This window comes from Arvicola amphibius, chromosome 9 (genome assembly GCF_903992535.2).
Source record: "Arvicola amphibius chromosome 9, mArvAmp1.2, whole genome shotgun sequence".
Classification (NCBI taxonomy): domain Eukaryota; kingdom Metazoa; phylum Chordata; class Mammalia; order Rodentia; family Cricetidae; genus Arvicola; species Arvicola amphibius.
This window is the reverse complement of record NC_052055.2, coordinates 69,776,417-69,787,180: the sequence shown is the minus strand read 5'-3', so window position 1 is coordinate 69,787,180 and position 10,764 is coordinate 69,776,417. Positions and strand designations below refer to the sequence as shown.

At 49.5% G+C, this 10,764-nt stretch overlaps 1 pseudogene; it reads left to right on the top strand.

The window, feature by feature from the left end:
- Nucleotides 1-6,587: 6,587 nt before the first annotated feature.
- On the top strand, nucleotides 6,588-9,333 carry LOC119823721 (annotated as a pseudogene).
- Nucleotides 9,334-10,764: the final 1,431 nt, after the last annotated feature.

Sequence of the window (10,764 nt, the reverse complement as noted above, 5' to 3'; positions counted from 1 at the left end):
GTCACCTGCCTATAGACCTGGGACCCTGGGAGACACAAGGCAGGAGACAACTGCCTCTTGGATACTATTCTCTCACCTCCATACACACAGGCACCTTGGCACATGTGCGCGCACACACACACTACATAATAAAACTTTATTTTTTAAGCATCTTTTAATCCAAAACAATAAAAATAATCAAGGATTAGATGTAGTTAACATGGGGATCCTGCCTCATTCCAGGTATACTGGCTCCTGTAATCTTCATAGTTAGCCTATGAGGTAGATAGTTCTGTTGGCTCCATTTTAGAGAGGCGGAAACTGAGCACGAAAGGCACTCACCGTGTATAAGTTTACACAGCTGACAAGTGATGGAGCAGGTCCAACCAGAGCCGTTTGTCTTGGACAAGGTGCACTCTGGAGCTCTTTAACCAGAGGGTCCTCATCTTAGCTTCTGTGGAGAGCAGCCTGGCGAGCCTCCTGGTGTGTAGACACCGGGGCACTGCGAGGCTGGTGACCCTGCTCCACAGCCCCCTTCCCATCCTGTCTTCAGCAGAGGCTGAGGTGGAGTGTCTGTGAGGTGTGTTGCTGTCATGCCCACAATGCTACCGCAGCCCCTCCCCCACCCATCACATGGAACCCTGGGAAAATAACTTTTGTTTTTGTTTTTCTTTCATTTCAGTTTACCCGCTTTTCTCGGGCCCACTCGGTCCCCCGTGGGACTGCATGACTTGTGAGTCACAGTGGAAAGCCCAGGGGAGTCAGAAGACCCCATCTTGACCTAATTGAGGTAATTCAGTGGAGAAAACAAACCTCTGGGAAGAAGGTACTACAACAATGTTTTAGTCAGAGTAGCCATAGTCCTGAGTCCTTCCTCCCGGTGCAAGAGTTTGGAGGGGTTCCCCAGTGGGAGTCACTGTGCCTTGTCCCATCCCAGTGTGCAAACCAGGTACAAAGGCTCAGGAGGTGGCTGCGGGCCTGATTGGAGGATGGAAGCTAAGGTTAGGACGGTGAGGGCTGGAGCCAGGCAGTCTCAGGTTGAACTTTAGCCTGGACACTTACAGATATGTGACCTGGACAGACTGTAGGTCCCAGCCCCCTTCCCTTCAGTCACAAAATTGAAAGGACGTCTTTTTTGTTGTTGTTGTTGTTTGTTTTGCTTTGAGACAGGGTTTCTGTGTAGCCATGGCTGGCCTTGAACCTGAAGATCATTTGCCTCCAAATCCTGGGATCACAGGTGTGGGCTACCACTGCCTGGTGGGAGGTGTTTTCTTAAGGGGGTTGGGAGGAGAGCCTGAAGAAAGCATGAGGAAAGCCTGGTGACCTGCACCTCAAGTGTTTCCCTTAAATACTCAACTTTTCTTTTGTGAGCCCCACTTTCGTTGCTTAAGAACAAGGAACAAGAAGCAGGATACCCCCGAGACGTAGGATGGAAGCAAACGCAGAGGGGATAAAGTCAGTGAAGTGACGCGAGTCTGCTAGACTCAGATTGGTGCCTAGCCCAAGTGTCAGCAGAGAGGCTTCACTCAGCAACCGATGGAAACAGATGCAGAGACCCCAGCCAAACAGTAGGAGAATCCTGTGGAAGAAGGAGAGGAAAGATTGTAGTAACCAGAGGGGTCAAGGACATCACAAGAAAAACCCACAGAACCAACTAAGCTGGGCTCAAAGGGGCTCACAGAGACTGAACCAGGGAGCCTGCATGGGACTGATCTAGGCCCTCTGCATATACGTTCCAGCTGTGTAACTTGGTCTTCTAGTGGTTCTCCTAGCAGTGAGAGCAGGGGATGTTTCTGACTGTGTTGTCTGCTTTTGGAACCCATTGGTCCTGCTGGATTGCCTCATTCAACCTTGATGGAGGAGGGGGTGCCTGATCTCACTTCAGCTTGCTCTCCCATGGCTAACTGATATCCATGGGATACCTACTTGTATCTGAAGAGAAACAGCAGAGGAGGAGTGGATGGGGAGGTGGCGGGAAGGAGGGGGGTCTGGGAAGAGGGGAAGCTTTGGGTAGGATGTAAAAATCAAGAAAATAAATAAGGAAATATAAAAACAAGAAAATGAATGAATGAATCATAGCAGCAGTGACCTCAGGAGGCGAAAGGTAGCCAAACCAAAAAAAGCTGCTGGTTAGGAAATCCTGGTGTGTGCTAGGCCGCCTGCATCTGCTCTTCTCCCCATTCTGCATGCAAAGATGGCTCAGAGATGTCGGATAATTTGTTTCAGATCACACAGCCAGGAGATAGCCCAGCAAGTGCTTGTTATCAAGTCTTCTTTGGGCTGGGAAGCAGAAAGGCTTTCCCAAAGGGCAAGAGCTGGCCAATAGCGGAGCTTGTTCCTTGCAGGAGGCCTGAGCTCACTCTCAAGGGCATGATGGGTATGCGATTAGAAACAGTGTATTTAATCTCCTACTCTGAACATACCTAGATCCAGATATTTTGTTTCAGTTCATCTCGCAGCTAAGGAATTTATCTTTTTCTTGCCCCTCAAAGTTTGCAATCCTTTATCTTTTTAGATTTATTTGTGTGTGTGTGTGTGTGTGTGTGTGTGTGTGTGTGTGTGTGTGTGTGTGTGTGAGGAGTGTTTTGCCTGCGTGTATATCACGAGTGCAGTGCCCAAGGAGGCCAGAAGAGTGTGTCAGATACCCTAGAACTAGAGTTATAGATGGTTGTAAGCCACCCTGCCGGGCTAAGGACTGAACCCAGGTTCTCCGAAAGAGCAACAGGTGATCCTAATGGCTGAGCCATTTCTCCAGCCATTATTTTTTTTTGAAAGATTTTTTTAAAATGTGTGCATGCACTCACAAGTGTGTTGGGTGCCTGAGGCAGCCAGAGGAGAGTGTCAGATTTCTGAAGCTGAAGTTGCTGTGGCTGTGAGCCACCTGCTCTGGTCGCTTGGAGCAGAACTGATATTTCTGGAAGTGCATCTTGTGTTCCTGACTGCCACAGTCCACAGAACAAGTCCAAGGCTAGCCTGCCCTACGTTGTGTCTCCAGACAACATCCCACTGCGTGTGTCTGCTTCTTTCCCACCTCCCTGTCACTGATGGACGGTCAGGCCCTTTGGATGTCTGCCCATCATGGGCTCACTGCAGTTCTTTCCTCTGTGACCCCCATTTCCTTTCTACTAAGTTGTCCTTTTCTCTGGAATTTTCTCCCCTCCCCATCTACCCTTTGCAGTCTTTCAGAATGATCCAGAGTCTGTGCTGAGTGGAGGTGAGGGAGGATATAAGGGCAGTTTTCCCACCAAGGCCTCTGTTCCCCAAGATAAATGACAGTTTAAACAAAGAAATATTTCATTAAGGGTTGATATCTTAATGAGCTGTGCCAGGATCCTTCCAGGCACTCTGTAGACTCCCCCTTACACTGAGGGGGGCTCCAGCCCCTGCAGGAGGCTTATCAGCTTACCATGCTGGCCTGAGTAGAAGACCATGCTGTGGGGCTATGTCCCTGGCACTGTGGATTGAGGTCCATGGGACTGGGTGAGGTGGCATTGACCTGTGTGTCAGGGCCCTGGGAGATGCTTGCAGAAGCCTTGACACTTCAGTTTGTCTGTGGTGGTGGACATAGGCACTTTGGGCTGAGTGGTTGGAAATCTCTCATTGAAGATCAGGAAATGAACACTATCGTGACAGGCCATGAGCAGTCTTCCTTTAGAGAACAGCAGCGGTGGGTGTAATGAGGTCTCCTGCTTGGAGAGGCTTTTGTGCAGAAGTGAGACAGACAGACATAGCATGGATGTAACAGGAGGGCAGCCCTGGCATGCCAGCTTCCTTTTCACAGTCTTGAGGGAGATGAAGCAGAGAGGAAATCTCACTGTGGGCACCTTTAATCCCAGAACTCAGTGGCAGGGGACAGTACAGCCAAAGCAACATAATGAGACCCTGTGGAGAGAAGGAGAGGGGAGAGGATGGAGAGTGAATCTCACTAGATTGCCTTTACTGAGGCTGGTCTCCCGGCCAGAACTATGGCAGTCCTCCTTCTCTGGCCTCCCTAGAATGGGGACTGCAGGTGAGTGCCACCGTACCTTCTACTACCCACTGTGACATCACCAGCATGCAGGTGAGTGCCACCATCCCACTGTGACATCACCAGCAGGCAGGTGAGTGCCACCATCCCACTGTGACATCACCAGCCTGTGGGTGAGTGCCACCATCCCACTGTGACATCACCAGCCTGCGGGTAAGTGTCACCATCCCACTGTGACATCACCAGCGTGCAGGTGAGTGCCACCTACTCACTGTGACTTCACCAGCGTGCAGGTGAGTGCCACCTACTCACTGTGACATCACCAGCGTGCAGGTGAGTGCCACCTACTCACTGTGACATCACCAGCGTGCAGGTGAGTGCCACTATCCCACTGTGACATCACCAGCGTGCGGGTGAGTGCCACTATCCAACTGTGACATCACCAGCCTGTGGGTGAGTGACACTGTACCACTGTGACATCATCAGCGTGCAGGTGAGTGCCACCTACTCACTGTGACATCACCAGTGTGCAGGTGAGTGCCACCTGCCCACTGTGACATCATCAGCGTGCAGGTGAGTGCCACCTGCCCACTGTGACATCATCAGCATGCAGGTGAGTGCCACCTGCCCACTGTGACATCACCAGCATGCAGGTGAGTGCCACCATACCATCTACCCTCTGTGACATCACCAGCCTGCCGGTGAGTGCCACCATCCCACTGTGACATCACCAGCCTGCGGGTGAGTGCCACCATACCATCTACCCTCTGTGACATCACCAGCCTGCGGGTGAGTGCCACCTACTCACATCACCACCATGCAGGTGAGTGCCACTTACCATCTACCCACTGTGACACCAGCTGCCCTCACACCTTAACTTGTATACTGCTGGAATAGGAGATCAAGTCTGTATCCCAAATAAACAATGGATGACAGATGGACAGAAGAAAAATAAAAGGAGCCTTTTTATGTCCCTATTGGATGCAGTGTCTGCGCTGGCCTGTATCCTAGGTTTCCTTACACTGCCCCCAGCCACATTCTATGCCAGGCCTGAGCCCCAGGCTCCCTCTCCAGTTTCCTCTTTTTGCTGATTGTCTCCTCATCACTCAGGATCCACTTTCTTCGGGTCTCATCTGTATTTGACCTCTGGGATCCTTAGCCGGAGATTGTCTTAGTTGTCAGGTGGCCGGAGATTCCTAGACTTGAGCAGCTGAAGGCTCTAGTGAGGCTGAGGGCCAGTGGAATGGGTGGGTCCCCTAAACTAGGTGCAAAGCTTTCTGCACAGAGCCCCATCTCCTCCTGTGCTCATGGGCGTGATGCAGCTGCTGCCCCTTACACCTGATAACTTCCCATAACCAGCGCCTGCTTTTCCCTCCTGGGGGTTCCCTCTGAGCACTGGAGCCCACTCTGCCCCATGAAGAAGAGAACATGAGTGTGGGGAGCTGAGCCTTCCTGGAAGAGTGTGTAGATGGGAAGGCAGCTCAGTGGCAGGGCGCTTGCTTAGTGTGTATTCAGCCTTGAGCTGGATTCCCAGCACTTCAAATGTGGAGTGGCATGGCCTTGAGAGGAAGTGTGTCACTGTGGGGCGGGCTTTGAGGTTTCCTATGCTCAGGATACTGCCCAGTGTTTCAGTTGACTTCCTATTGCTTGCAAGATGTAGGACTCTCGCGACTCCTCCAGCACCATGTCTGCCTGCACACTGCCATGCTCCCAACCAAGATGACAATGGGCTACACCTCTGAAACTGTAAGTGAGCCCCCCCCCCCCAGTTAAATGTTTTGTTTTCCTTCGTAAGAGTTGCAGTGCTCATGGTGTCTCTCCACAGCAATAGAAGCCCTGACTAAGACCCTGGGGTTTTCATACTTCTGAGCTGGCCCCAAGGCTGTGTTCACACTTGGACAATTCAACCTACTTTCATGTTTGGTTTAATTTAAAATTACTCTATATTGCTTGTCAATATTCTATGTGTATATGTGGCCATATGTGCTGTGGCACATGTGGGGGTCAGAAGAGAACTTTGTGGAGTTGGTTCTCTGCTCCCACCTTTGTGTAAGTTCTGGGCACTGAACCAGTTTGTGTCGTTGGGTAGCAAGTGCCTTTAACTACCGTGCCATTTTCCAGTCCTCCTATCTTGGTTTATTTTTATTTATGTAGGTAGGTAGGTTGCATGTTTGTATGCACATCACATGCTTACCTGGCGCCCGCAGAGGTCAGAAGAGGGTATCAGATCTCCTGGAACAGGATTATGGATGGTTGTGAGCTACCATGTAGGTGCTGGGAACTGAACTCTGGTCCTCTGGAAAAGCAGCCAGTGCTATTAACCGCTGAGCCATCCCTCCAGCCCCTTGCTCCCTTGGATTTAACTACCACCTGTAGCTGGGGGCTTCTTGTACCATCTTTTCTTAGATTTTTATCCCATACCCATTCCTGTGTGCCTCAAGGCTTTTCACACTCAAAATGTCTCCAACTCAAGTCATCATCACTGAACTTCTGATTCCCCTGCGTCCATCTCTTGGGTGTTGGATTCCAGCTGTGTAATCAAGCCTGGTTCAGGTGGTGCTGGGGACCAAACCCTGGACTTGGTGCGTGCTAGATGACCATGCTGCCATTTGAGGCACGTCTCCAGCCCTGGCGTCACTGACTTCATCTAGAGCATGCTTCTCCCATCGATCCATAAGAACCACTGCTTTCTCCTATCCCTTCCTCTACACATGCACTCATCCACCTTGTCCTGCCAAGTGGCTTCCTAAGCATTTTCCAAAGCCATTTGTTCCCTCTTTGCCACCTGCACCCTGCTTGCCACCGGGACCCTCATTACTGATGGCTTGGAACATTCTGGCTTCTGAACTGGACCCTTACTTCCGGTCTGATTCTCTCCAAGAACCTCCATCCGATGCATTCATCATCTGAAGCAGTCAAAAAGCTCTAGGCTAGACCTGGTGGTCCACACCTGTATCCCTGGCAAGCTGGAGGCTTGAGGCAGGTGAGCTGCAAGTGGTAGGTCAGCCTGGGCTACACAGCAAGACCTTGTCTTAAAAGGCAGTAAGGACTGAGCAGGTGGGACTACAGCCAAGTTGGCAGAATGCTTGCCTAATGTGTGACGCTCTGGATTTGGTCCCCAGCGCCACACAACAAGGCATTATGACACGCATCCATGATCCCAGTACTCAAGTAGAAACTGGACATCTTGGTGAGTGTGAGACCAGCTTGGTCTACATATTCGACGCTGTATAAAAAAAAGAGTTCTATATTCAAGTAATGTGCAGTATAATTGGGAGGGTGGCACTTTTAAAAGTATGTTCACTTTTAACTATCCTGCATTCGTGAACCATGGGGTCAGTTCTCGGAGTGCCAGGCTGAACTTGTCATGCCCTGTCCGAGACCCGTTCCAGGGTTCCTGAGATGGTCAGTGCTGAAAGACCTTGCCATGGAACCCTGGTATCTGAGTTGGGTCCCTAGAGCCCACAACAGAAAGAGAAGTGACACCTGACTCCCGAAAGCTGTCCTCTGACCTCCACAGTCCACACACTCCATGAGCACCTGTGCTCACAGCCACACACATTATACACACAATCATGATAGTAATTTCATATACATAATATACACACACTAGGGCTGGAGAGATGGCTCAGCGGTTAAGGGCACTGGCTGCTCTTCCAGAGGTCCTGAGTTCAATTCCCAGCAAGCATATTGTGGCTCACAACCATCTGCAATGAAATCCGGTGTCCACTTCTGGCATGCAGGCTGAACACTGTATACATAATAAATAAATCTTCAAAAAAATACACACACACACACACACACACACACACACACACACACACACTAAATTCAGCACCCAGCCTGCCTGGCGCACAGGGTGCAGGGTGTGCTTTCTCAAACCTCCCATCCCATCCTGTCCACCCCCAGCTCTGTCACCTGACACTTGTGCTGTGCAACTGGCCTTCCTCTCACCCCTGCCCTTTATCCCGAATATCCTTTCTGCCATTTGCTTTCACTGCCGACTCTAAGACCCATCAGGATGGCTCCTCCACTTGGAAGTCTTCCCTGAATGCCCCAGGCTGGATTACACCAGGTCTTTTGTGAGCTTGTATCAGTGCAAGCATCAGAAAAGCTACTTCTAAGGGGCTTAGCTAAATGGCAATGGATCAGATGTGCTCCCGGAATTGCAGGACCCAGGGTTGAGGTTTGCTGCTGTTGCTGTGTGCTCTGGGCTTAAAACAACAGCCCTAGGCCCTCCCATGGCTCACTTCAGCCTTCCTCTGAGTGGGCTTTGTTCTCTGGAGACTTCAGGCTTTCACCCAGCCTGCTTTGGTCCAGTGAAGTATTCAAGCAAACATTGGCTCATCTGGTCCCTGTGGAGGTTTTCCTTGGCCTGTCACACCATCAGGCTGGCTAAGGGCTCTCAAGAGTTCTGTTGTAATGACTGAATTCTGCCACCCATTTGTACAAGGTTTTTTCTTCTGGGCCACCGACCATTTCTCAAATCATGACACACAGACTTCTTATTAGTTATGAATGCTCGGTCCAGCTTAGGCTTGTTTCTAGCTAGCTCTTTTCACTTAAATTAACCTGTTTCTCTTCATCCATTTTGCCTTGGGGCTTTTTACTTCCTTTCCGTATATCTTACTTTCACTGCTTCTCACGTCTGTGGACTGGGGGTTGCCTGGCGCGCGGTCCCAGGTGTCTCCCTCCTTCTCTCCTCCTTCTCTCCTCTCTTCTCTCAAGTCTAGATTTCTCCTCTTATTTATTCTTTCTCCCTACTATTCTTTCCCTGCCAAACTATTGGCTGCTCAGCTTTTTATTAGACCAATGAGGTTCCTTAGACTGGCAAGGTAAAGCAAATACAATGCATCTTTACATAACTAAACAGATGCAGCACAAGCAAATGTGACACACGTGCATTTTCCCGCCAGGTTGCGTGGAGGTGGAGCCTCTGGTGCTTTCAGGTTTGGGTCTCACTGTAATCCACCGCCATGGCCAAGGAAGGCATGCACCTGGAGGTGTGATGTACATCAGTACTGCTCTTCAAGAGGTGCTGAAGGCCTCCTTCATCCACGATGGCTGAGCATGTGGCACACAGGAAGTTGCCAAGGCCTTAGACACGTGTCAAGCCCATCTTTGTGTGCTTGCATCCAGTGTTGATGAGCCTGTGTATGCCAAGTCGGTGGAGACACTTTGCTAAGTCAGCCTAAGCAAGGTTGATGACTGGAAATTAGGGGACCGGATTGACCTCTGTAAAAGTGATCGAGAGGGAAAGTCACGGACAGACAGTGGTTGGTTGCAGCTGGGCAGTGGTGAGGGATGATGGCAAAGAATCTCAGGCCAAGGATGTCATCAAAGAGCGCTTCATGTACAAGAAATTAATTAATAAAAATTTTGGCTAAAAAAAGTAACATACTTTTACACAGTTAAAGTAATATTCCACAGCATAAACAAATATAATACATCTTTGCCTAGTTAAAATAATATTCCACAAGCCGGGAGGTGGTGGCGCACGCCTTTAATCCCAGCACTCGGGAGGCAGAGGCAGGTGGATCTCTGAGTTCGAGGCCAGCCTGGTCTACAAGAGCTAGTTCCAGGACAGGCTCTAGAAACTACAGGGAAACCCTGTCTCAAAAAAACCAAAAAAAAAAAAAAATCCACAACAACCGTGGTCTCTAAGAAAAGTTGTGTAGCATCATGGCCACACCCAGCTGTTTAGATGCCATCGGGCTGGTCTGTGCTGCAGTGACAGGGTGAGTAGGAGGCAGAGAGTAAATTAAATACTCTAGGACTTACTGCCCAAGAGGCCAAACTAAAGATGTTATATAGGGATTCATAAAACAAATTAGCAAAATTACAATAATAATTAGTCATTTCTAAAAGTAGAATTCAGAGGAGGAGGCGCTCTCTCTTTTTGAGATGGAATGGTAATATGTAGTCTTTGCTGGCCTTGAATTCACAGAGATCTGCTTGCCTCTGCCCCAGTGCTGGGATTAAAGGTGTGTGCCAGCACTGCCAGGCTTCTGTTCTCCCTATCCACCATGAGAGTCACAGGTTTTAGCCTTGTCATCATCAGCCTTGGTGACAAGCACCTTTATCTGCTCTGCTATCTTGCCAGTCCCATCATTTCCCCTCATTGATAATATGGTTAGAATCTGAAACAGCCCCACAAGCTCTTGGGTTGAATGCTTGGTCCCTATCTGGAGTCATTATTTTGGAAGGTTCTGGAAACCCTGAGAATGTGGGGCCTGGCTTGAGGAAGCAGGTCACTAGGGGCAGGTGGTTTCTGGCTCCTGTCTTGTTCTCTGCTCCCTAATTGGCCATCATAGGAAGAATATTTGCCACATGCTCTTGACACCTTCGCTCAAGCTAGTTCAGCATGTCTGTTTTTCTCTGATGGGCTCTCTGCAACTGTGAGCCACCCCTGCCTCTCCCACCTTAACCCCACCCCTGCCTGTTGTACCTGCCCAGAACTGTGATCTGGGAACTGCAAAAGTAACAGATACAGCTAGACACAGTGACACACACCTTTAATCCCATCTCTTGGGAGGCAGAGACAGGTGAATATCTGTGACTTCGAGGCCAGCCTGGTGTACACATGGGGAAGTTCCAGGCCAGCCAGGGCCACATAGAAAGAAAGATTCTGTCTAAACAAACAAGCCAAAAAAAAAAAAAAAAAAAAAAAAAAGGAAAAAGGAAAAAAAAGAGGAACATATAACTGGATTCAAAATAAAACTTCCTATTATCAAACTGTCGGTAAATAATTGCCTATTATTATAATTAATGCCAGTCTGGGCCTGGGGATGGAGCTCAGTGATTAGAGTGCTTGCCTA